Source organism: Gorilla gorilla, chromosome 9 (genome assembly GCF_029281585.2).
Source record: "Gorilla gorilla gorilla isolate KB3781 chromosome 9, NHGRI_mGorGor1-v2.1_pri, whole genome shotgun sequence".
Classification (NCBI taxonomy): domain Eukaryota; kingdom Metazoa; phylum Chordata; class Mammalia; order Primates; family Hominidae; genus Gorilla; species Gorilla gorilla.
In genome coordinates, this window is record NC_073233.2 from 130,624,896 (window position 1) to 130,650,046 (window position 25,151).

Here is a 25,151-nt window from a genome sequence, read left to right on the forward strand (position 1 = left end):
GTGATCCACCCTCCTCGGCCTCCCAAAGCGCTGGGAATATAGGCAGGAGCCAATGCACCTGGCCTACTTCTGATCTTGATGTTAACAGTAGGGGATGCAATTTGTAGAGGAAGTGTGTTTCTGACAGGTGAGAGAACACTTCATGTAGGGTGAACAGTAAACTGTCCCAGACAGGGATGTGCTATGTGGACGAGCACTGGGAAGCCTGTGTTTTCTCAGAGCTCCTAAAGACACCCTGCTCCACATTAAACCAGAATCATCACGTCTCATCACAAAAAGAACATTAGTGTTATGGGATATATTTTCTGTTTCATATTAAAAATTCCCAACCCCCAGTATTCTGACCCTGTCAAGCCCATGGGCTGCTACTAATTTGCATGGTTGTGTGATTTGTGTGATTCTGCTCCATCTGCTTTGAATTTCTTGGCTTCTTTGTCTAAGACGTCAATAACTCTAGTCATTTCTTGTGAGGATTTAAGGATGTTATTGATTGATTTTGGATTACAAAGAAACACAAAGACAGTAGGCAATGTTCTAATTGGGTCTTCTTATTGTGCACTGTAGCCTGAATCCCCCAGGGTAATTAATATGAAGTGCAAAAAGTTGAATGTTCCAGTCTAAAAGGCAGTGGGAGAAATTACATAGCATGGAAATAATAAAATGAACTCTTATTAATGAGAACAAGGCTCTTGCAGTGGCAAGTTCTGCTGGTCACCCGATGGGGATGGGAGCCTTTCAAGCTTTTTTTGGGGTAATACTCACAGTTTCCAATGTCTGTGTACTTTTCAAAATGAGCTTGTTCTTCCTTCTGACACTCATCTCAAAGCTCCATGGTGACGCAGAGGTCTGTTGAAAGTCACAGGGTCCTCGCTTGCATTGGCATACGGTCTTGTAGCATCACTTGTTAGCCCACTGCTGCTTGAAGGAACTAAGAGTATTCAGGGATAGAGAGCTGAAAATAGGATTAATTCTTTCCTTTTGACTCTCCCCTCAAGATGTCCTTGCTTTGGTCTAAAAACCTCTCCTGACAACTTTTGCCCAAAGCAAACCATCTGCCTTTTCTGAACTCTGAGTGAATATATTAGCAGCTTCCCTTCTGAGCCCTCGTACTGCCATGTTTGTTTGTTTGTTTCCAAGAAACTGTGTCTTGCTCTGTCACCCAGGCTGGCATGTAGTGGCATGATCATGCTCACCGCAGCCTCAAACTCCTGGGCTCACGTGATCCTCCTGCCTCGGCCTCCCAAAATGCTGGGATTACAAGTGTGAACCACCACGCCCAGCTGTAATGCCACATTTCAATCTTCCCTCCCAGTGAAGACGACCGTTTCTTTGAGGACAGATGCTGTGTTCTTTACTTCTCTATGTCTCCCTTAGTCCTAACATGTGGCTTCCAAGTAATGCAGCGTATGCTCAACCAAGAGGGATGGTCAGCAAACAGCCCATGAGGAAAAGTAGCATTTGTTCCTAGGAAAACCGAATTATTTGCTTTAGTAATGAATCCAAGTCCAACATAGTTACGTGCAAGGAAACATTTCATCCAGAATACTAATGACATCAGCATGGAGAGAGAAGAGTCTAAAATAAAGATCTTTTTAAAGTACTTAAAGGAGGCCAGAGAATATCATCACATAAAGTATAATATAGGACCCTACCCCTACCAAGCACGGAGATCCCTTGCCTTCATCGTTCAAGGTCAGATTGGAGATTTCAGAGAACCCTAGGTTGCAAGAAACGTGTTTGGGGTTTTGGGGAACAGATAAAACAGTAAGCAGTAGGAAAAAAAAAATCACCAGGTTTTTTTTTTTCTTCAGATGGAATTTCGCTCTTGTCGCCGAGGCTGGAGTGCAATGGTGCGATCTCAGCTTACTGCAACCTTTGCCTCCCAAGTTCAGGCGATTCTCCTGCTTCAGCCTCTCGAGTAGCTGAGATTACAGGCGCATGCTACCACACCCGGCAAATTTTTGTATTTTTAGTAGAGACAGGGTTTCACCATGTCAGCCAGGCTGGTCTCTAACTCCTGACATCAGGTGATCCACCCGCCTCGGCCTCCCAAATTGCTGGGGATTACAGGCGTGAGCCACCGTGCCTGGCCAGATTTTTAACTCAGGAAAAATTTATATTCTCTTCACTCATCTTTGAATTGTACTAACACCATTAAATGAAGGAGTGGAATTGCTATAAAACTTACTACTAATCCTGATTCTGCATTCATTCATCATTTGTTTTCTGATTTATTCAGTCATTCTATAAACAAATTGGACACTCCCTCAAGATCAGTGCTGTATCTGATTCCTTTTGAAATGTCCTCTTTCCTCTTTCCCCCAAGCCTCGCCCACAACAGGTACTTAGTAGATGTTTACTGAACCGGGTTGGTGGCAGACATCCCACTTCTTTGAAATATTTTTTTCTTTGGCCGGGCACGGTGGCTCATGCCTGTAAATCCCAGCACTTTGGGAGGCTGAGGCGGGCGGATCACGAGGTCGGGAGATAGAGACCATCCTGGCTAACACAGTGAAACCCCGTCTCTACTAAAAATACAAAAAATTAGCCAGGCGTGGTGGTGGGTGCCTGTAGTCCCAGCTACTCGGGAGGCTGAGGCAGGAGAATCGCTTGAACCCAGGAGGCGGAGGTTGCAGTGAGCCGAGATTGTGCCACTGCACTCCAGCCTGGGCAACAGAGCAAGCCTCCGTCTCAAAACAAAAAAGAAAGAAATATATTGTTTCTCCCCTCCACCACCGCTTTTCAAAATAAATAGTGTCAAATGATGCTTATTCCCTTGGAAATATGGGGGAAAATGCCTGCAAGTCATAGATTAGGTTTCGAAACTGGGGCAGTTTATTGATTTCAAAAAGAAGTTTAGATCATGTCTGAAATAGAAACTTTTAGACATTGTGAATAAGTGGGATTGTCTCAGACTCAAGGGTTAAACATAAAGTTAAACAAGGGTTAAACATAAACATAAATATAATGTATTGTTTTATTGTACTTAAAGCCCCTTGTTTTTTGAAGACAAGCATCTCATGTCCCATGACACAGGAAATGACTGGGATTCTAAAAGCAAGAGAACATGGTGCCCTGATACTGGTTTAGTGGTTAGTGGAAAGATGCATTTCTCTAGGGTAGAAGAGAGACAGGTGATGGCATAAGCCGGGGATATGAACTCCAGGGACCTGGAATTCTTCAAATGTGACCTGCAGGCATTGGAGGGGCTGTCCTTCCCTATCTTATGGACAAGATCTCTTGGCTTGGGGGGACACTGTCTCCAAGGTGCTAATAGTCAAGACCTCAACAATGACTCACTTGGACTCGGAAACCAACCTAACTTACTCAGGGTGCCTGCGGCTGTGGGGCTTTTGTAGACCAAAGCCAAGTTTTGCCAAAGGCAGCAAGTGCTTTATAAGCTGAATGGGCAACTTACAGGAACAAAAGCTGAGTGACCTTTTATTTACGGGCTGAGTCCTTGGCTTGAAACCTGCCAGCTGAACAGTCTAACTTGGTGTCACATGGAGCATCTGAATCACAGCCTCCTGAGTCTTCCTCTGAGAAGGTGGCTGGAAGAAGTTCACATTTCTCAGCATTGAAAACACCTTCTGCTCTTTACCTCTGTTGAAGATGGCCTTACAAAACGCTACACGGGTCAGCCGTGAGTAGGAGAGTAGTTTCCAGGAGCCCCTGAGCATGGGGGAACCGAAGGGCTTTAGTTGCAGAAGATAAGCGAATTCCCCGAGTGTCAGGTTGGTGGCGTGTTAGAGAGGCCACTTTCCTCAGAGAGGTTACAGATGGGTGTCTCTGGAAATCTTTTTTTTGAGACTGAGCCTCACTCTGTCATCTAGGCTGGAGTGCAGTGGCGTGATCTCGGCTCACTGCAACCTTTGCCTCCCAGGTTCAAGCAATTCTCCTGCCTGAGCCTCCCGAGTAGCTGGGACTACAGGCACGCACCACCATGCCTGGCTAGTTTTTGTACTTTTAGTAGAGACAGGGTTTCACCATGTTGGCCAGGCTGTTCTTGAACTCCTGACCTCAAGTGATCTGCCCGCCTCGGCCTCCCAAACTGCTGGGATTACAGGCATGACCACCGTGCCCCGTCAACAATTTTTTTTTTAATAGAAAACTTTATTATGGGGTTTCTTTAAAGGGCCGCACTTTCTTGAAGTGGCATTGGGTGAAAATAGGCAACTGTCTTATGTTTTCCTTATTTGAGGGGTTAGAAGAAAAGAAGGTCACTCTGATAAAAAGACCTATGATTAAAGAAGGATTTGTTTTCAGGCTCTAAGCCTTGTTACTGTAACTATGGGAGGGAGCAGGCACTAACCTGGCCAACATATGTTTGGGCCTTGGCTCTGCACAGACAGAAACTATCCCCGTGGACACAGTTTGCCCTCCTAGCTGCCAGCCGGACTCATGAGTCCCAGAGCTTTGAGGTTGCAGCTAAATCTAAAATCCTGGCTGGGAGCAGCGGCTCATGCCTGTAATCCCAGCACTTCGGGAGGCTGAGGCAGGCAGATCATTTGAGATGAGAAGTTTGAGACCAGTCTGGCCAACATGGTGAAAACCATCTCTACTAAAAATACAAAAATTAGCCGGGTGTGGTGGCATGTGCCTGTAATCCCAGCTACCCAGGAGACTGAGGCAGGAGAATCGCTTGAACCTGGGAGGCAGAGGTTGCCGTGAGCTGAGATCGCACCACTGCCCTCCAGCCTGGGCGACAGAGCCAGGCTCTGTCTCGAAAAACATAAAAAAAAAAAAAAAAAGAAAGAAAAAAATCTAAAATCCCTCCATTACTGACAGTCAATCCAAGAGTCCACTACCCATTGCCCGAGGGCCAGCCTTCCCTTTACACGCCATGACAGTGTCTCACAGAAATTGTTGAAGCAAGGCCTGCTCTCTAGCCCTAATCAAGGAGGACTATTGCCCCAGGCGCTACCGTCACAAATGTGCTTGTGGCTTCTGGGCTTCCTCACCGGGGACCTTAAATCTCACCAACTCATGGGGGCATCCACTGCCATCTACCACCTCATGTAGTTAATAGGGAGGCTGCGGGGCTTTGAGAGTAGAAAGAAAATGGCTGCCGATGGATTTGCTGACCTCCCATCTTCGTTCAACTTTATCACAGGACTTCGTTCCACCCTTGCTCTGACTAAATCAATCCGCAGCAGCTGATGCCCTTCTTTTGTGAGGCGTTGACCAGGCTGGACTCCTGTGATCACAGGTGTGGCATCCACTCCACAAGTCACATGGAGGCACTGGGACACACGTGGGGGCTGCCAGGGTTCAGCTCTCAGGCCACCTCATGTCCATTCTGAAGGGGTCAAAATGTTCATCATGAAGAGAAAAGCCAAAAAATTCCTTCTTTATTTACCAAAGCTCTAATTCTTTTCTTTCTTTCTGTTTGAGATGGAGTTTCACTCTTGTTGCCCAGACTAGAGTGCAGTTGCACGATCTCAGCTCACTGCAACCTTCACCTCCGGGTTCAAGCAGTTTTTCTGCCTCAGCCTCCCAAGTAGCTGGGGTTACAGGCATGCGCCACAGAGCTCTAATTCTTAATGCCACCCCTGGATTCAGATCTAGGGCTTGGGACTTTAGGCTTATTTGGAAGAATCCCTCTCCATTGCTATACACTTTTGCTGGCTTCTATAATCCAAGCTCTGAAAGGCACTCAAAGGTCTTGTTTGCACATCTGGCCATCTGTGGGGAAATTCCTCCCATAAAGGTCTGGAGAAATAGCTTTGTTGCTAACAACTTGTGCTGTTAAGCTAGAGAGTGTACATTCTGCATTTTACTCCAGTACCTAGATACGAGATTCTTTTAGGGAGTTGCTGATTTTCTGAGGGTGTCTGTGGAAGGGCTCAAGGAGAGCCTTTAGAATGATGCATTTGAGGCTTGCTGATCTCCTGATGTTGGAATCTAACGAGTGGACTTGTAGGCTTTTAGAGGAACTATGTAGATGGATAGTTATAGAAATCCTTGGCTAGGAGTACCAAGAAGAAACATATATGTACGCAATCACATACCGAAAAGGGAATATAAGATGGAGAATTTCAGCTGCACATTTCTGTAGATTAACATGTTTATATGGCAGAAGATTGCACCATTCTAGGTAAAAGAAAATTGTTTGTCTCTAAATCTATCTGGGTTAATGGGCTACATTCTTCAGTCCTGACTTTGGACCTAAATTCTGTTGTCATTAGTCCACAATGAAATGAGTCAAGTAAAAAAGAATGCCAGTGGAAGACTGGTAGATGATCTTCCTTAGAAGGAAGTTCCTTTTATTCTGAGATGGTGCCCTTTCTACTTTTTTTGTGATTAAAACGTCCTTACTTTTATGAACTGATGGTGGTAATTGATCATGGGGATTTCAGATGCAGATTTTTGCTGGAGAAAATTAAACACTAAATCCACACAATCCAACCCCGCCTACCCCATAGACCCCTGTTTTTCAAAGGATATTGGTCCATAAAATCCAAATATCTGGGACTAGCTGACCTACTTACTTTCTTGGAAGCCATTAGGCAATGACACTCTCCTGTCCCAGAAGAACAGGCTACAACCCTACTCTGCAGGCTTTTCCACTATTTTCCTCTTGCTTCTGACGGGGAGTGGTAACCTTTTCCTAGCATGTGCCTTCTCTGCGTGGTGCCTCTTCTACTCCTTGCAAGAGAACAAATTTGCCTCTTCCTCCTCTGGGCTGCCCAAGCACCTTGTTTGTACTTTGCTTAGCACTTGCCATAATAAAAGACAATTATTTGAATGAGCCTTTTTTCTCACTAAGCTGTGAGGTTTCTGACAGCTTATCTTTTTATTTTTTATTTTTTGTCATTACTAACCACAATGCCTGGTAAATATATATTTGCTGAATGAATAAGCATCCTAAATCTCAGGTGGCAGTTAAAGGCTATTGTCTCATTTGTCTCTTCCAGTAGCAATAATCAGCTAATCTAATATATAATTTTTATTTTTATTTATTTATTTTTTTTGAGATGGAGTCTCGCTCTGTTACCCAGGCTGGAGTGCAGTTGCGCAATCTTGGCTCACTGCAACCTCCGCCTCCTGTGTTCAAGCAATTCTTCTGCCACAGCCGAGTAGCTGGGATTACAGGTGTGCGCCACCACACCCAGCTAATTTTTGTATTTTTGGCAGAGATGGGCTTTCACCATATTGGTCAGGCTGGTCTCGAACTCCTGACCTCAGGCGATCCATCTGCCTTGGCCTCCCAAAGTGCTGGGATTACAGGCATGAACCCACTGCACCTGGCCTCTAATATATAATTTATGATGCCTGAATACTACGATAGAGTTCTTCTTTGGCTATCTCTTCTCCTGACATCATAATACTAGGAAACACACTGAGCCAGAAATCTGAAAACTGGGCTTTAGTTCCAAGCCACTTACTCTTTGGAGACTCAGTGTCCAAAGGAAAGGAATTAAGAGCAGGTTCTCACCATCTTCAACATGCTAGAGAAGAGAGGCTAGGAGAGATTGCTCCTCAGAGGTGAGATGCTGACTATTCTCCAGGGAGTTTTGTTAAGTCATTTTGAACTTTGCTTGGCTTTTTTTTTTTTTTTTTTTTGAGATGGAGTTTCACTCTTGTCACCCAGGCTGGAGTGCAGTGGCACAATCTCAGCTCACTGCAACCTCCACCTCCCAGGTTCAAGCAATTCTCCTGCCTCAGCCTCCCGAGTAGCTGGGATTACAGGCGTGTACCACCACACCCAGCTAATTTTTTTGTATTATTAGTAGAGATGGGATTTCACCATGTTGGCCAGGCTGGTCTTGAACTCCTGACCTCAAGTGATCCGCCCACCTTGGCCTCCCAAAGTGCTGGGATTACAGGTGTGAGTCACTGTGCCCGGCCTTCTTGTTTGGCTTTTGGTAACCTATTTATTCATTCATTCTTCCAAAAAGTTTTATTGCCAAATAGACAGCACCATTCACTTGCATACCTCAAAAAGATCCACGCAGGTTTTGGAGTCAGGCATCTCTAAGTATGATGTTGGCATGAGTCTTGGCTCTGTCTTCCAGGAGCCATGTAATATGGGGCAAGTTCCCATTTTAGGTTTCAATTTTTCTCACCAGCCGAAAGCATATAATAATCCTTCTGTCACAGTTATTGAGAAATGAGAACATGTATATAATGTATCTAGCCAGTGTTCAGTACATGGTCATTTCCCATCACCTTCCCTTAATGCAGAACCCAGCCAACTTAAACATGATAAACTCATTCATGGCCAGGTACTGTGGTGCATGCCTGTAACCCTAGCACTTTGGGAGGCTCAGGCTGGCAGATGGCTTGAGCCCAGGAGTTCGAGACCAGCCTGGGCAACATGGTGAAACACTGTCTCTACAAAAAAGACAAAAATTAGCTGGGTGTGGTGGCACATGCCTGTGGTCCCAGCTCCTCAGGAGGCTGAAATGGGTGAATCACTTGAGCCTGGCAAGGCTGCAGTGAGCCATGATCACACGACTGCACTCCATCCTGGGTGACAGAGCAAGGCGAGACCCTGTCTCAAAACAAACTATTTTATTGGAGACTTAGAAGTCTTCACTTTCCCATCCCCAGCCCCACCTTCATGTCTACGTTGTAAAAGAGGCTGCAGCAAGAGGGCAATACCAATATCTATTCCAGGGGAAGAATTTGGTAATGATGGACTTTCAGGAATAAAGGTTTGGGGGAAAAGCTGAGATTTCATCACTTACAAGCGAGCCGCTGTAGAAGCCAGTCAAATGTATTGCGTGGTAAGCGAGCTTTGACTTTACTAAATCAGAAGGGGATGGGGAACATGTGTGGGTGTTGGAGTGATTAGAGATTCAGTGTGTTTGTGTCCTGCTGCTTTGATTCCCTTATTAAAGAGAATGAAAATAAACCCAGCAGCTGCTGGTTAACTCTTTCTGGGTATAGGCCTACAATCAGCAGAAATGCTCCAAGTCATCAAGCATTCCTGATATCCTGGGTGGAATTATCTAATCTAAGGCTTTTGCAAGGGAGGAATTTGAGTCCCCACCTAGCCTTTTCTCCTAGAGTTCTGGAAGAGATTATCACACGGTCTCAAAAACTAGAGCTCTAACCTGTTTTTGGTTTATGTGTTTGTTCATTTGTTAGTTCATTCATTTGCCTAGATCAAAAGAGCATTCTCCAGGCCAGGGGCTGTGGGTCACTTCTGTAATCCCAGCACTTTGGGAGGCTGAGGCAGGCAGATCACTTGAGGCCAGGAGTTCGAGACCGCCTGGCCAACATGGTGAAAGCCGTCTCCACTAAAATTACAAAAATTAGCCAGGCATGGCAGGCACCTATAATCCTAGCTACTTGGGAGGCTGAGGCAGGAGAATTGCTTGAACCCAGGAGGCAGAGGCTGCAGTGAGCCAAGGTCATACCACTGCACCCCAGCCTGGGCGACAGAGTGAGACTGTCTCAAAAAAAAAAAAAAAAAAGCATTCTGAATCATGGATTTAAGATAATCATAATAAACAACATGGTCTAGCTTCCAGGTTCTCACAGCAGAAGAAAGATAAGGCCAACAGTTAGAAGACAGAGGTAAATGCAGTTTAGGAAAGGCATTTAGGAGGAGGAGAAAGAGCAAGTCCCAGAGTGTGCTGGTGGTTGGAGAGATGGTGGGGCCACCATTGTTGTGCACGCTTATTACAAGCCAGGCATTGTGCTGCCTTCTGCACACATTATCTCTGTATCATCACAACCACCCTGCAAGGCAGGTCCAGTCTCATCCCATTTCTTGAAAAGAAGGCTCAGGGACATTAAGGACTAGACATGATCTCCCCCACCTGAAAAGTGGCAGAGCCAGAAGTCAAACGTTCATCCATCTATCTGGTTGTGGTATCCTCAATCTCTGCCTCCAGAAGCGTGTGATCTTGCTAAATCATAGCTAATGCCGATATAGCCAAAAATGGACAAATAAAGGCACCAAAGTACAAGTGGTATAGGGGGTGGAAGCTGCCCCATAAGGGCCTGCTGGGGAGAATTGGGGAGGGGGACAGGCCATGTAGAATTGGTAGGCAATGGGAACACAGAAAGCCCATGCCGCATACCACTTCCCTAGAGCTTTTGACTCTCGTTCCATAAGGAGAGGAACCCCAGGTGGGTAGGCTTTGTCCTGGGGGCAGGGTGGTGGGGGTGGAGATGGTGGAGCAGCCATGGGAACATAAAGGCATATACCCTGGATTTTCAGGGATAATCATAATTTTCAAATCATCCCTTTTCATTGACAGGCCATAGAGGAAACATTGGTCTTGACTCTTGTTTCAGAAAATAAGGTCCCAGCAAAGTCAATGGGTTAGGAAGTGTGGGAGCTCTGTTCTGTGACGACTGTTGGAAACGAGATTCATGGAAGGAAGCCTGGGCTCTCCTGACTTTGTGCTTCAGTGTCCAGGCAGAATCTCCTCAGTTAATTCTCCAGAAGAGAGCCCCCACCCTTCCTCTTTATACACTCTGGCAAGGGAGCTCCTAATCTTGCAGTCCCAGGCTCCCAAAATCTCTGTAGTAGACATTTTTGGGGGTCCCCCATCTCCTGTCCAAACCTTGGAAATCATAATCATTTTAGTGCTTAGGGAAAGAGAGGAGAGGTAATCAGACCCTATTCAAAATGCATCTCTTTCCTTCCATTTTTCTTTCGTCACTCTCCAGCCACGTGGGTCCCATCACAAGTCATCAATAACAAGATGGTCACCCCTGAGTCCAAGGGAGGCTCACAAGACTCAGGCAGAGTGAAGCTGAGCACAGGGCAGGATGTGATAAGCAGGCCTGAACGGAGCCGAGGAAGGCCGGGCACTGGCAGCCTTTAAGTGCCTTGCAAGGACATGTGTCGGGAGTGCGTGTGTGCCTCTAAGTCTCCTGAGCATGCCCCCGGGCACTTCAGCCTGGCCTTGGCCTCATTACTACCTCATGCTGTGTAACGGGCACAGGTGCATGTGGAAAAAGAATCAAGGTTTTCTGATAGAATCAATTTCCTTTACTGGAGTTTGCAAATAACCTGCTGTCCTTGGGCCTTTGTGTTTCCATCTCTAAATTGGGAATACTAATCCTGCCTTCAATGTCCCACTGACCACATACACCCCTCACAAAGATACTGTGAGGAAGAGTGAGTAATAGCAAAGAATCTTAAGGCTAAAAGAACCCCAGGGTTCATTTTTTTCTGTCCCTTTACTTCCAGCCAAGTTCTCTACACAATAATACCCATACCAAACAAAGGAATGTGCCGGGCATAAAGACCATCTAGAAAGGACAGCCCGCAGCTTCCCCTTGGTTTGAAGCCAAGTTGGAAGTTGTCATGCCAGCTGCATTTTTTTTTTTTTTTTTTTTACTGCATTGCTGTTCATCATCAAGTAATTCAGGGCACTGGGGGGGAAAAACTTCTCTGAAAATGAGGGAGTGATTTGCAGCATCTGTTATTTCCTTTTTAATTGAATCTGTTCTTCTCAGATACCAGGAGCAAGTGCCAAAGTCAGCAGTAGAATTCAGCTGTGTACATTTTGAACGAGCTGGAAGATAAGTTTATGAGCACTATACGGATGCAGATTGTACAGAAACCAGATGGCCAGATTGTCCTCAAAGTCCTCTGGAGGGCGGTAGCTGACATGAAGCTCCATCATGAGGAGGTGGGAGGTCTGCTGACTTTCCTAAGGAGCTGCTTGGGTAGATACACACCCAGGGTGGACTTGGATGCTTCCTTGGTGGGGGACGCACGTCACACGAGAGGGGCTTTCTCAGCAGCCCAAATGGACCCAGGGGCTCTCATGCTTGCTTCCATCCTGGCCCTGAGTAATAGGCATAAACCAGGGTCCTGTTGGTGCTCGCTCTTTTTCCCTCACATTCTGCATCCTGTTGAGCACCAGGAGGGTCACCAAGGGAAGCTAGGGAATTTCTACCCCAGAAAGTACCCAACAGCCCTGACTAGCTGGGAGGCAAGAGGAGAACTCCATGGGTTTCACAGGTACCTTCCTACCTGTGGTGTTGCACAAACAAAAGCAAACACCCTGAAGTATATAGAACTCCACTACCAAGTGCAGCTTCTTAACAGCAGTTACATTTGCAGGAGAAGAGGGGATTTTGCTCCTGGATGAATGAGGAATAGTGGTACAGGGATGTACATCTCTGAGCTGAGCCCCAGGAAGCTGACTGGACATTCATCTTTCTTCTCTGGGTGGTTTTTTTTTTTTGAGATGGATCTCGCTCTGTCGCCCAGGCTGGAGTGCACTGGTGCGATCTCGGCTCACTGCAAGCTCCGCCTCCTGGGTTCACACCATTCTCCTGCCTCAGCCTCCCGAGTAGCTGGGACTACAGGCACCCGCCACCACGCCCAGCTAATTTTTTGTATTTTTAGTAGAGACGGGGTTTCACCATGTTAGCCAGGATGGTCTTGATCTCCTGACCTTGTGATCCGCCCGCTTCGGCCTCCCAAAGTACTGGGATTACAGGCGTGAGCCACCGCACCTGGCCCAGTGTTCCTCATTTTCACACAGAGGAGTTGAGGCTCACATGGGATGAAGCTCTCTTTAGGGTGCACAGGAGGTGCACTGTAGATCCCAAGAATAGCCACACGACGAAGAGAGGCTTTGGTTTGGGAAGTAAAAAGCCATGTGGTCAGCTGACTCTGCGGCATCAGACGAATGCACGTGAAATCATGGATCTCACCCACCTGAGGAAGGTGGGAAGTTACATCAACTGTGATAATAGATCTGTAGATGCAAAAGGCCTTGGAAGGAATATCCTATGGAAATAGAAGATATATCATAGCTTTAGCCTCTTAGGAGTGTATGTAATTTGTCCAAAAAGATAAGCTTTATGTTAGCAATTATAAAGAAACTATAGGCATGTTGCAATTTTCTGAGAGCCATGGCCAAATTCTTGGTAAGAGTTTTTTTGAAAATCATAGTATTTTATTTTGGGGGCCCTAAAGTTTATTTATCTCAGCCACTCCCAAATCTGGCCACATGTCAGTCATCTCCAGCCTGGGCAACAAAGCGAGACTCCATCTCAAAAAAAAAAAAAAAATGAATGTTCAGGGTTATTCCTGAAAATTCTGATCCAGTAGGTCTTGGGGAACATGGGAATCTGTATTTTTACTGAACTCCACCAGTAACTCAGATATGCAGCTGGCTTTGTGACCTCATCCAGTGCAGCCTTCCATCAGATGTTTATATCCAGGTTAGAAACCACCTCTGGATAACTTAAGCAGGAAACGAGTTTAGGTGGCTCACAGAACTGATCAGGGGAATGGATAATCAGACTCTAGAAACAGGCAGGAGTGAAGGACACTGCTGCAGACACTTGCCATGACCCCTCCACTCTTGGTCATCTTAGGTTCCGAAGTCTTTAATGGGAGTAGTTGATTGCCTTCGTCTAAGTCATATGCTGGGCATCATCCGTCAGGAAGCTGAAAGACAGAACATCTGCCCCATCAGCTTCTTTAGCGGGGCTCCCCCTTCGCTCATATCGGGATTCCCCTAAATAAGAAGAGTGCTTAGATACTGGACAGCCAAAACAACAATTGCTGTCTACAGTGTTGCCACAGTCATCAAGACTGTGCTTGAACTCCTCCATTCTTGGGGAGCTCACCACGTTACAAGGCCATCCAATTCTCTCTAAATCAGCCTTCCTGAAATTGCTACCTATTGGCCCTTAGGGTCAAGCCTTTCCCAAAATCTCATATTTAGGGGACACTGAAGAAGAACACCTTCTGAACTTCCTCTTCTGCTTTTACCTTAAAACCTGAAGCAAGTGAGAGGCAGACCTCTTTTTCCAGGTATTTGGCCCAGAGGCAGTGGGGTAAAATGGAGAGAGTGAAGGATTGAACTCAGTCCTGGCTCTGACTCCTGGTTCTGCTGCTTCACGGTTGTGTGACTTTGGACAGATTGCTTCACAACTTGTGACCCTCAGTTTCCTCATCAGTAAAACTGAAGATACTGATGGTGAGAATTAAGCCTGAAATGTGCTTCCTCTTTCCATTTTCGCACAGAGTGAAACAATGTCAGCTGATGATGGGAAGGCAGGGTAGGATGGTGTTGAAGAACAGAGGTGTCTGGCAAGCCTGTGTCTGAGCCGGGGATGCACTCATTATCTGCATAACCTTGTACAAAGTATTTACCTTCTCCTTTGCTCATCTGTAAAGTGAGTGCAATTATAGTACCTATGTCATAGAGTTGTTCTGAAGACTAAATGAAATAAATTTTTTGTTGTTGTTCTTGTTGTTTTTTGAGATGGAGTCTCGCTCTGTCGCCCGGGCTGGAGTGCAGTGGCGCGATCTCGGCTCACTGCAAGCTCCGCCTCCCGGGTTCACGCCATTCTCCTGCCTCAGCCTCCCGCGTAGCTGGGACTACAGGCGCCTGCCACCAAGCCCGGCTAATTTTTTGTATTTTTAGTAGAGACAGGGTTTCACCATGTTAGCCAGGATGGTCTCGATCTCCTGACCTCGTGATCTGCCCTCCTCGGCCTCCCAAAGTGCTGGGATTACAGGCATGAGCCACTGTGCCCAGCCGAGATAAATGTTAAATGCTGACACAGTGTTTAGCATTTAAATAACACTTAAGATGTCGTGTCTGATTATTGATTGGTGGTTGAGGTGGGACTTTATGGTCTGGACAGACCTTGCATTGCTGCCATCAAAAGTTGCCTCCTTCAAAACAGTTGTAGCGCTGCTGTCAGTGTCTGTTAAGAATGAGGTGGTGCATATGCTATGGCAGAGACAATCCAGAAAGCTTCTGAATCAATAGAACCTCTGAGGCTGTTGTAGCTTCGGCATAGCTATCATCTTTTAGGGCCATTTACCCGATGTGTCACCAAAGAGACACAGCAGAAACTGCTGGAGAAACACGAATCCGAAAGCCCAATAATGATGGCTCCTCTCTTTCTATTCTCTCCACCCATCTGTTCCCCTACTTCCTTCAAAGCACACATAGACACACACCCCTTTTTTCTCTCTCAAAACAGGGGATAATTAAAAAACCAAAATCCAAACATCCAGCAGAAGTTTATGCTTGAGTCTCAGAACACAACATATGGCTTCCCAGCCATTGCCAGGTTCTGTAACCACAAAGAGAGAGGTCTCCAGCCTCCACCATGGTCCCCTGGCTTTGCCACTATTTGCTGACAGAGGCAGCGCTCCTCCGCCAAGGACTAGAGGGTCATGGTGTTCAACCCCTTGAATTGTAGTCAAAATTACATTTTCCTGTCATTTGAAAATGCTCCAGAAACAGAGGAGATTCAAGTGCTTCCTTTCTTTGTCCCTGTTTCAGCTTTCTCTTTCCAGTATTGGATTAGAGGCAGCAGGGACTGTGGAGAGAGGACGAGGAGGTGGAATTTCCTGATCGTGATGCAGTGTCCCTCTGTGGGGGCAGAAAAACTGCACGGTAGTAGCAGCAAGCTGGGGCTGGTGAGAACTGCGAGAGGAAGGGGGATCTCAGCTGCAGAGGAGAGCTCTGAGACAGGGTCTCACTCTGTTGCCCAGACTGGAGTGGAGTGGCTCAATCCACGACTCACTGCGGCCCCAGCCTCCTGAGCTCATGTGGTCCTTCTGCCTCAACCTCCCAGCTTGCTTGGACTACAGGCATGTAGCACAATGCCCAGCTAATTTTTTTGTATTTTTAGTAGAGACGGTGTTTTGCCATGTTGCCCAGGCTGGGTTATTTTTTATTTCTATTGCCCAAGTCACATGGAGGAATTGTGTCAGATTGTAGTAAGAAGAGGATGATTCTACCTTATCCTCCCTCCACAAAACACACACATATGCCGTGAGTTAGCTTTTCATCTCTGCCCCTCTAATATCCCTTGTGTGGCCTCTTGCATGGGGAATCGCTGTCCACCCAGAGGCTTGGGACATCAGGATGTCCTTTCACCTCCTGAGGCAAGGTTGCCTGTGGGAGACCTTGCTCAGAGCTTTCAGTCTGCCCCGTTCTGTAAGGAGGTTTGGGTTGCAGACATGTCCTCTCTCCACCTGAAGGCAGGTAATGCAACCACAATGTCACCCAGTTCTGTAAAATTCCTGTCTAAGGAGTCCAGTTCAGTTTTCTGAATCTTGAACAGCAGACCAGGCTAAGGAGGGGAGCCCCAGAAAGCTTTGCTGGAAGGAAGAGAAAGACAAAAGCCTTGCCTTTTCTCTCGGTAGAAGCTGTCGGTCATGGCTCTTCTAGCCTCACAATTTGGAGATGTTAGATGGAATCAGGATGATTATAGCCTCATCTCCCCTTCTCCCGTCCTGTCTAAGTAGTCACACAGATTGATGCCTTAATTTCCCATAGCACAGCCGAGGCCAAGGTGTAACAAACTGAACAAGACTTTACTAGCAGCTCAGGATCAGGACTACGCTTAGGACCAGCCCATTCTCAGGGGGTTCCCTCAAAGCTACCACTGTATGACAGAGATCCCTGTCCTCTAGCCCCCAGAAAAGTCCTCAAGTTTTGCCAGACTCCTGGGAGTACTAGCATAAGAAAGCAAGGCCCAGAGACATGGAGATTCTCTCTTCTTCTCCCACCTAAGGCCTTCCTTCCAAATCCTCATTGCCTGTCCTAAGAACCACCACTTCCTGGACTAACCGATAGCGGAAGGGCCAGGTTCCCTCTCTGCCCCTGAGGAAGTGATGCTACCCCACAGTCCAAGGAGATAATCACATCAGAATATAGCAGACCTGCAGTAGTGTGAGAGATTTCCTGGCAGTAAGAAGGGGTAGGGAGGAGGATGTCCTTGTCACACCCAGGCTGCCTGGATCCTATGGCCTCCACCACATGCATTAGGCGTGGCTCTGGCCACAGATCAGTAGAGGGAGAAGCACTGCACACAGCACGGATGCTTGTAAATGTCAATTGCCCTCAGTGGCTATAATTAGTTTCTCTGGTACCCTGTGTTCAGCAAAGTGGGGAAACAGCCCCTTAGAAAGTGTGTATTTTTCACCGCTTTACCTCGTGATATCACCACAGGTGCCTTCTGGCTGACCCCAAGTTTCTCGTTGTTCTCCAGGAACTGCTGTGACTGTTGGTGGCAGTTCTACAACTCTGAGAAGTCACAGGGGGCCTGGTCAACCACCAGCAAATGACTTCCTGTTCCCTTCCCCTACTGTCCCCCACCCCCCATGACACTAGGCCAGTCCTTGCCTGGTGAGAATAAATTCAACTGTACGTGGATTTCTCACCCAAGTTTCTTTCTTTCTTTTTTTTTTTTTCAGACAAGTCTCACTCTGTCACCAGTCTCACTCTGTCACCCAGACTGGAGTGCAGTGGCGCCATCTTGGCTCACCGTAACCTTCGCCTCCTGGGTTCAAGCAATTTTCCTGCCTTAGTCTCCCAAGTAGCTGGGATTACAGGCACCCACTACCAAGTCTGGCTAATTTTTGTATTTTTAGTAGTAGAGACGGGGTTTCACCATGTTGGCCAGGCAGGCCTCGAGCTCCTAACCTCAAGTGATCCTCCCGCCTCGGCCTCCCAAAGTGCTGGGATTACAGGTGTGAGCCACCATGCCCGGCCTCACCCAAGTTTTAAACACATCCAAGAAAGTGGTTGCATACCTACCTAGTCTAATGTTTAAAATACATTTTGGATGAAGCATTTCTTGTTCTAAAACTACTTAACATAGAGCCCTGGCGCCTCAGATTCCTTGCAAGTCACTAAGTCAGTGCATGGCATTGGGTACTAGTGTTATATTATTGGGCAGACTTGTGAAAGGATGTGGAGTCTCAGACTCCAGGTTTGAATCTGCCATCTCCAGCCGTGTGACCTTGGGCAAGTTATTTAAGCTTTGAGCACTGGCTTCTTGATCCATCAAATGGGATATTTAGGGGGGAAAATGGGATAGTTACGATTGTGTGAGGATTAAGTATGATGACATATGTAAAAGCAAATTAACATTGCACCCAGCAGGCCCTCAATTATAGTACTTTTTATATTAATAGTATGGAATAAAGAAAAGTCTTTTTGATTGGAGCCCAAAAAAAGGGATATTAGAGGGTCAGAAATGAAAAGCTAACTCATAGCGCATGTGTGTGTTTTGTGGCGGGAGGGATAAAGTAGAATCATCCTCTTCTTACTCCAATCTGACACAATTCCTCCACGTGACTTGGGCAACAGGAATAAAGAATAACCCTGCGTGGGCAACATGGTGAAACACCGTCTCACCTAAAAATACAAAAAAATTAGCTGGGCATTTTGCTACATGCCTGTAGTCCCAGAAACCTGGGAGGTTGAGGCAGGAGGACCACCAGAGCTCAGGAGGCTGGGGCTGCAGTGAGCCATGATTGATCCACTGCACTCCAGCCTGGGTGACAGATTGAGACCGTCTCTCAAAAATAAATATATAACACTTACTGAGTATTACCATGTGCTAGCTGCTGTTCTAACAACCTAAGCATGATTACGTTAGATTGGTGATGGGTATTCTTACACTGCCAATTTACAGATGGATTAACTAACACGCTGAGGTTAAAAGTAACTTGTCTAAGACCACACGGCTAATAACTGGGAGTGCCCGGAAGTCAATTCCCTTCTCTAAGCTTCAATTTCCTCATCAGATGATTGGTTTAGATACCCATGTCCACCAGTGCTCAAAATTTTACATCTATGCTAAATTTAACCATGAAATTTGGGAGTTATGTTAGTGATGTTTGCAATGGAAAAGAAATGGTTTAGGAAACTTAACATGGCTTGAAACTCTTTAAAAGTCTTTCTTACCATTTTTCTGGTCCCTTTCTTTTATTACTCTCTCCTTGTCTTTTCCCCTTCGTCCTCCTTAAAATAAGTCTCTGAGGGGGAAAAACCTGTGGTTCACATCATGAGTTCATCAGAACCAGGCATCTATGTATCCCATCACATAGGTCAAGGAGCCTCCCAGCAAAGGTAGTAATAATCAGCCTTAGTAGCTGGAAAGATCATTTCATCTGTTTCTCTTCTTGCAAAACCTAAAGTGTTAAATCAGATTCTTGAACAGTAACACTTCCCAAACAAGTTGTCTCTGCTGGCTGTTTCCACTTCCTATCCTCCTCTTTTCTCTTAAACTTATTTCAATCAGGCTTCTGTCACACTGCCCCCCAAAGCTGCTGTCATCAAGGTCACTAATGGCCACAGTAGTGCCATATATTGTGAGCAATTCCATCCTCCATCAGCAGCATTGGATGCAGGCGATCAGTCCTCTCTCGATGCTTCCTTAAAGACCCTTGGCTTCTAGGAGTTTCTTCTCTCTTAGTCCTCCTACTGCAGTGCCTGCTTCTGCTCCAACTCCTTGGCTGGCTTCCTCATCTCCTCACCTGTAAATATTGGAGAGCCCTCAGCTGAAAACCATGGACCCCTTCTCTCCTTTGTCTAAACTCACCCCCATAGTAGTCTCCAAACTCCTGGCTTTATGTACTATCCATATGCTGACAACTCCTGCACTTACATCCGCCACCCAGTCCTCTCTCCCATTTTCCAGACTCCACACTCAGCATCTCCTATGGATGTCAAATAGGCATCTCAAACATGGGTCCTCCCACAGTCTTGTCATCTCCAAGCAGGATAACTCTTTCTTCCAGATGTTCATTCTAATGCCTTGGAGTCACCCTTAGCACCTCACTTTTTCCCTCATCCAGTCCATCAGTGAATCTGTCAGCTTCGCCGCTTCCACAGATCCAAATCCCTGGCATTCTCTCTTGCTTGTATTATTGCAATTGCCTCCAACCTGGTCTCCCTGTTTTGGCTTTTGCTTTCTTATGGTCTCTCCTCATCAGAATAGTTGGAGATCCTTTCAAAGTGTAAGGCAGATGGAATCACTCCACTGCTCAAAATGCCCCAACGTTCTCTGTATCACAAAGTTAAATCTAAAGCCTTCCTATCTCTAGGGTGTTCCCTTGCTACCTCTCTGAATCTATTTCCTAGCATGCACCTCCTTGCCCATTCAGCTGAAGCCGCATGGTCTATTCTTTGTTCCTTGAATACACTACACAGGCCACTGCCTGGGGCCTTTGTGCTTGCTCTTCCAGGAAGGCTCTTCACACAGCTATCCACAGAGCTCTCCCTCCCTGACTCATTCATTACCTTTATCTAATCTTTCCATGCAAAATAGGAATCCCTTCCCACCCTTCCCTGCCTTATTTTTTCCAAAACGCTTACTATAACTGTCCTCTCCCCTAGAATATAAACTGCATGAGGTCAAAAATCTTTGTATTTTGTTTTCTCTGCTATATCCCCAAGGCTAGAAAAATGCCTGACACATAGTAGATGTTAAAAGAATGAATGACTTGGCCATGCGCGGTGGCTCACGCCTGTAATCCCAGCACTTTGGGAGGCTGAGGTGGGCAGATCACAAGGTCAGGAGATGGAGACCATCCTGGCTCACACGGTGAAACCCCGTCTCTACCAAAAATACAAAAAATTAGCCAGGCGTGGTGGCGTGTGCCTGTAGTCCCAGCTACTCTGGAGGCTGAGTCAGGAGAATCGCTTGAACCCAGTGGTGGAGGTTTGCAGTGAGCCAAGATCGCGCCACTGCACTCCAGTCTGGGCAACAGAGCAAGACTGTGTCTCAAAAAAAAAAAAAAAAAAAAAAAAAGAATGAATGACTCTAGGTCAGTTTCTACAACAGATGCTGACTGACCAGCCAAGCTCTTTATGGAATTCTGTTCACTTAGAGTAAGCAAACCTTCCACAACACTATGGGGGGTGGGAGTGGGAATGTGGTGGCTAGGAGGACCACTAATTCTTTTTTGCTATAAATTGCTTTCCCATATGATATTTACCATACCAGGATTTCAGCTCTAGCTCAAAGCTTGCTTAAGGATATTTGTCAGAGTGAGCTTGCCTGAGAGTTCAGTAATTCTCAAGATGGTTTCCCTGAAAGAATCCTTGTTCAAACACCATCCCTTTAAAAGTCCTTAATCCAGACTGCCTGTTCTGCAGACATTCTCAGATGCATTATTTAAAGTTATTTCCAGTGGTGCGTGGGTGGGAGGTGGGAGCTACATTTGTTACTTAGTGGTTTCCAAAAGCCTTCCAGGATCTTTCCTTTTTACCCTAGTGAGGTTGCTCACTTTTAACCCTTCTTTTCCAAGTCTCCTAACATAACTTCTTAGGCTTAGTAGCTCATTGGCAAATCCGTTAATGCATTTCACTGCTATTGGGTGAAATTTAGAAACATGCTACTCTGTTCTTTGGGGATGCCTCTTAGCAGAGAGAGGCTTCTTTTTCTTAAGGAGTCAAAGAATGACATTCATAGAAGACACTGTTTATTGGATGAACCAGTTACACGGACTTTTTGATTCTTGGGAGAATGTTCATATCTGTGGTATAATGCATTAGTCATCATACTTTTGAAGAATAAAGACATCACATGGTATTTGCCCTCTCCCAGGGCCCTGCAACCTTTTGCATCTGTTATTTTGTTTGAAGCTCACAAAGCTTCCTGCAGTAGACAAGTTGTATCACATTTTACAGATGAAGACAGAGGCACAGGGAGGGTAGTGACCAGCTGAAGGCTGCCCTTGGTGGATGGCCCAGTGGGACCTAGAGCTCCGCCCTCATGCTCTCTTGCTTCCTCGCCTTGCAAGACTTTCATTTAAACATTCTGCCTCTCCTAATTACTGATAGGTGTCCTGGTTCTCTCCTGCACTCCAGGAACCCAAGTACAGGTCTCAAACACTTGAAGATTGTCTTTTGCTGCACGGGTCCATTTCTAACTTGCAACATCTTTTTTCTGGTTCTCCTGCTTCTGCCAGATACTGAGAGAGACGGGAAATGTCTGTGTGTCTCTGGATATTTTGAGACTGTTCTTTGTCTAGGAGAGTGCTCAGTGGCAGAAGGAACCATCTAGATATCCAAGGAGAAAACTGCTCTTCCTGAGTTCTTCGGTCTCTAAGCTCCAGCTTGGTAGAGAATTGAGCTTCTTTTCTGAATATCCATAGTGAAGTCACATTCCTTAGAAATTCTTCACATGAAAGTCTGACAGCTCTAGGGGGTTACCCTTTAAGCATAATATTCAGATCTGGTATTTCTTTATTTTTTTTGAGATGGAGTCTCGCTCTGTGCCCCCAGCTGGAGTGCAGTGGCATGATCTTGGCTCACTGCAAGCTCTGCCTCCCATGTTCATGCCATTCTCCTGCCTCAGACTCCCGAGTAGCTGGGACTACAGGTGCCCGCAACCATGCCTGGCTAATTTTTTGTATTTTTAGTAGAGGCGGGGTTTCACCATGTTAGCCAGGATGGTCTCGATCTCCTGATCTCATGATCTGCCCATCTCGGCCTCCCAAAGCTGGGATTACAGGCGTGAGCCACCGCGCCTGGCCCAGACCTGGTATTTCTTTCGCCATGGGGCTATAATACTGCCAGCCTTTGCACAGAGCTTTAGAGTTGTGTTATGCTTCAGAAGCTCCCAGAAAGTTTCTGAAAATACAGATTCCTGGGCTCCTCCTGGCAATTTTAATTCAGTAGGCTTAAGAGGATCAGAAATCTGTAATTAAAAAAAAAATCCTTTGGCAATTCTGACAATTAACCAGGCTTGGAAACCACTGTTTAGATTACAAAGCCCTTTTGTATATAACATTTCATTTGTTCATCACAACACATGAGGAAGCCGTTAACCTCCTTTGCAGATGTGACTCAAATATGGTAAATAACCTAAGTCCTTAAGTTAGTGAATAGTAGAGCCAAGTCTCCAGCCTAAAGCCTTTGTCTCCAAACCTGATTTCATTTCCACTGTGATCTCCCTTGGAGACGCATTCTCCCATCTATCCGTTGTCCCAGGGGTGTTGGTTTCTTCTCATACTCTGCTTTGCTCACCAGCAAAAGGCCAAATTCATTTGTTCTTCCCTGCGAGCAGCTCTAAGCAGATTTGGAGAAGGTGGTGGAAAGGCAGGCCCCAGGCAAGTGTCTCAAAGTATCCATCCTTGTCAGTTGTCTGGGCCCATCAGACAATGGCAGGCAGGCCCAAGGGATGTTTCAGCCCAGTTCCAAGAAAGAGTCCCGAAGAGCACCGGGTAGAAACCACGGGCCGATGGCTTAGAGAGTTAGTGGTAAACCTTTCCTGTTTCCATGTGCATTGTGTTTTGGAGCTAGATCATCATGAAGAAACCTCAAAAATCTCAAGTTTCATTGTAATAGGAAGGAGGCAGGGTGGCCCTGGGGGTGGCTATGGGAAACTTTGAGTGGATTTTCTGGTGCTTCTGGGTGAGGCTATGTCAGCGTGTAGAAGTAACTTGAGAGCAGGGCTCTTTTGTCCTAGCTGGTTCTGTGTCATTGGGAGCTCCCGGAGTTTAAATGCTTATGTGGACTTTGGTGGGTGGTCCCCTCATCCCAGATTCCCAGTGTGGCAGCTATTCTTGGGATTTTAGAAATTGGAACCTGCAGGACCTTTGCCTTAGGAATGGGAGTTTGATTTCTGGTTATTTCGTTCATTCATCTATTGATAGATATTATTACATAGAGTTAAGAGCCTAAGCTCTGGAGGCAGACTTCCTGGATTCCATATCTGGCTTTGCCACTTACTAGCTTTGTAATTGTCACTGTGCCTCGGTGTACTCATCGGTAAGATCATGATGACACTGGTACCTACTTCTTCAGGTTTTGGCGAGGAGCAGATGAATTATTATGTGTGGAGTGCTTAGAATCGGGGCAGACACGTAGAAGTTGCAGCATAAGTGCTAGCTTCACTGTTGTTTGACAAACATCATGTTCTGGGTCCACCACTGTGGCATAGAGGGCATAGAGGCAACCACCAGGGGCCCACCTTGCAGGAGTTCACAGTTTACTGGGAGACAGGCATGAAAACAGACCACTGCCATGTAAAGTTGCTGTTGACATGGGAAATGCTGTAATAGAGGAACAATCAGGACTGTGGGGACACAGAGGAGCGGCCGGCTGTGTGCCATGGATGGGCTGGGCCAGGCCTGAACTGGCTTCTTAGAGGAGGTAGTAGCATTTGATCTTAAAATGTCATTAGCAATTCACCAGATGGGGGAAAGGGGAACAGCATTCCAGAGAGAGGCAACAGCACACACAGGGCCACAGAGGCATGACAACTCCAGCATGTGCAGGAAATGACAGAAAGTGGGGAATGTGCTGCATGAAAAGGAAGTGGGAGGTGAAGTGGAGAGTCCAGTGAGCGGCATCCTAAGATCCTGAGAATCATAAGCCCCATGCCAAGGGATGAGGACTTTGCCTGGAGGAAAGGCACTTGGGACTCACTGGGAGTGTTCGAAGAACAGGCTCAAATTTGTATGTTATTTTATTTATTTCTTTATTTATTTTTGAGACAGAGTCTTGCTCTTTCCCCCAGGCTGGAGTGCAGTAGCGCAATCTCAGCTCACTGCCACCTCCCACCACCCCCTAACCCCCACCCCCCGGTTCAATGGATTCTCCTGCCTCAGCTTCCCGGGTAGCCAGGATTACAGGCACCCGTCACCATGCCCAGCTAATTTTTGTAATTTTACTAGAGACAGGGTTTCACCATGTTGGCCAGGCTGGTCTCGAATTCCTGACCTCAGGTGATCCTTCCACCTCGGCCTCCCAAAGTGCTGGGATTACAGGTGTGAGCCACCGTGCCCGGCCTCAAATTTGGATTTTAATAAAATCACTCTAGTTGCTGTGATGAGCATAGCACCATAAACAAAAAAAAAAAAGAGAAGAAGAAAAGAAAAGAAACAAACTCAATGACTTGAGTACCTCGCCCTTGTTAAATGTGAGTGTAAGGTATCTACCATTTCAGAGAGGGCCCAACCTCAACCGTGGTCAGGAGGCAAGGGTTTGGAAAATGTGGTGCTGATTCGGCCCACGACATTCAGGGTACCCCGGAGAAGAGCCCTTCCGGTGTCTGGTCTCCCCATCGTTCTGTAGGTGCAGTAGCGATATCATACTCCCTCTCCATAGCTGATCTTTAGACAGTGTTGGAGGAGCATGCTGTACTGGATTTCCTGCAAATGTAGCCTACTCAGGAGGAAAAGTGGGGCTCCATTGCTTGTTTCATTTTTCTTTTCTATTTTTATTTTTATTTTTATTTTTTTGAGACAGAGTCTCACCCTGTCGCCCAGGCTGGAGTGCAGTGGCTCAATCTTGGCTCACTGAAACCTCCGCCTCCCGGGTTCAAGCGATTCTCCTGCCTCAGCCTCCTGAGTAGCGGGGATTATAGGTGTGTGCCACCACGCCGGCCAATTTTTTGTACCTTTAGTAGAGACAGGGTTTTACCATGTTGGCGAGGCTGGTCTC

General features: G+C 46.4%; 1 protein-coding gene across 2 annotated transcripts in view; it reads left to right on the forward strand.

Annotated features, from left to right (window-relative positions):
• Window positions 1-25,151, forward strand: part of UBASH3B (ubiquitin associated and SH3 domain containing B) — a 158,412-nt gene that overhangs the window by 44,923 nt on the left and 88,338 nt on the right. The gene's annotated exons all lie outside the window — the stretch shown is intronic.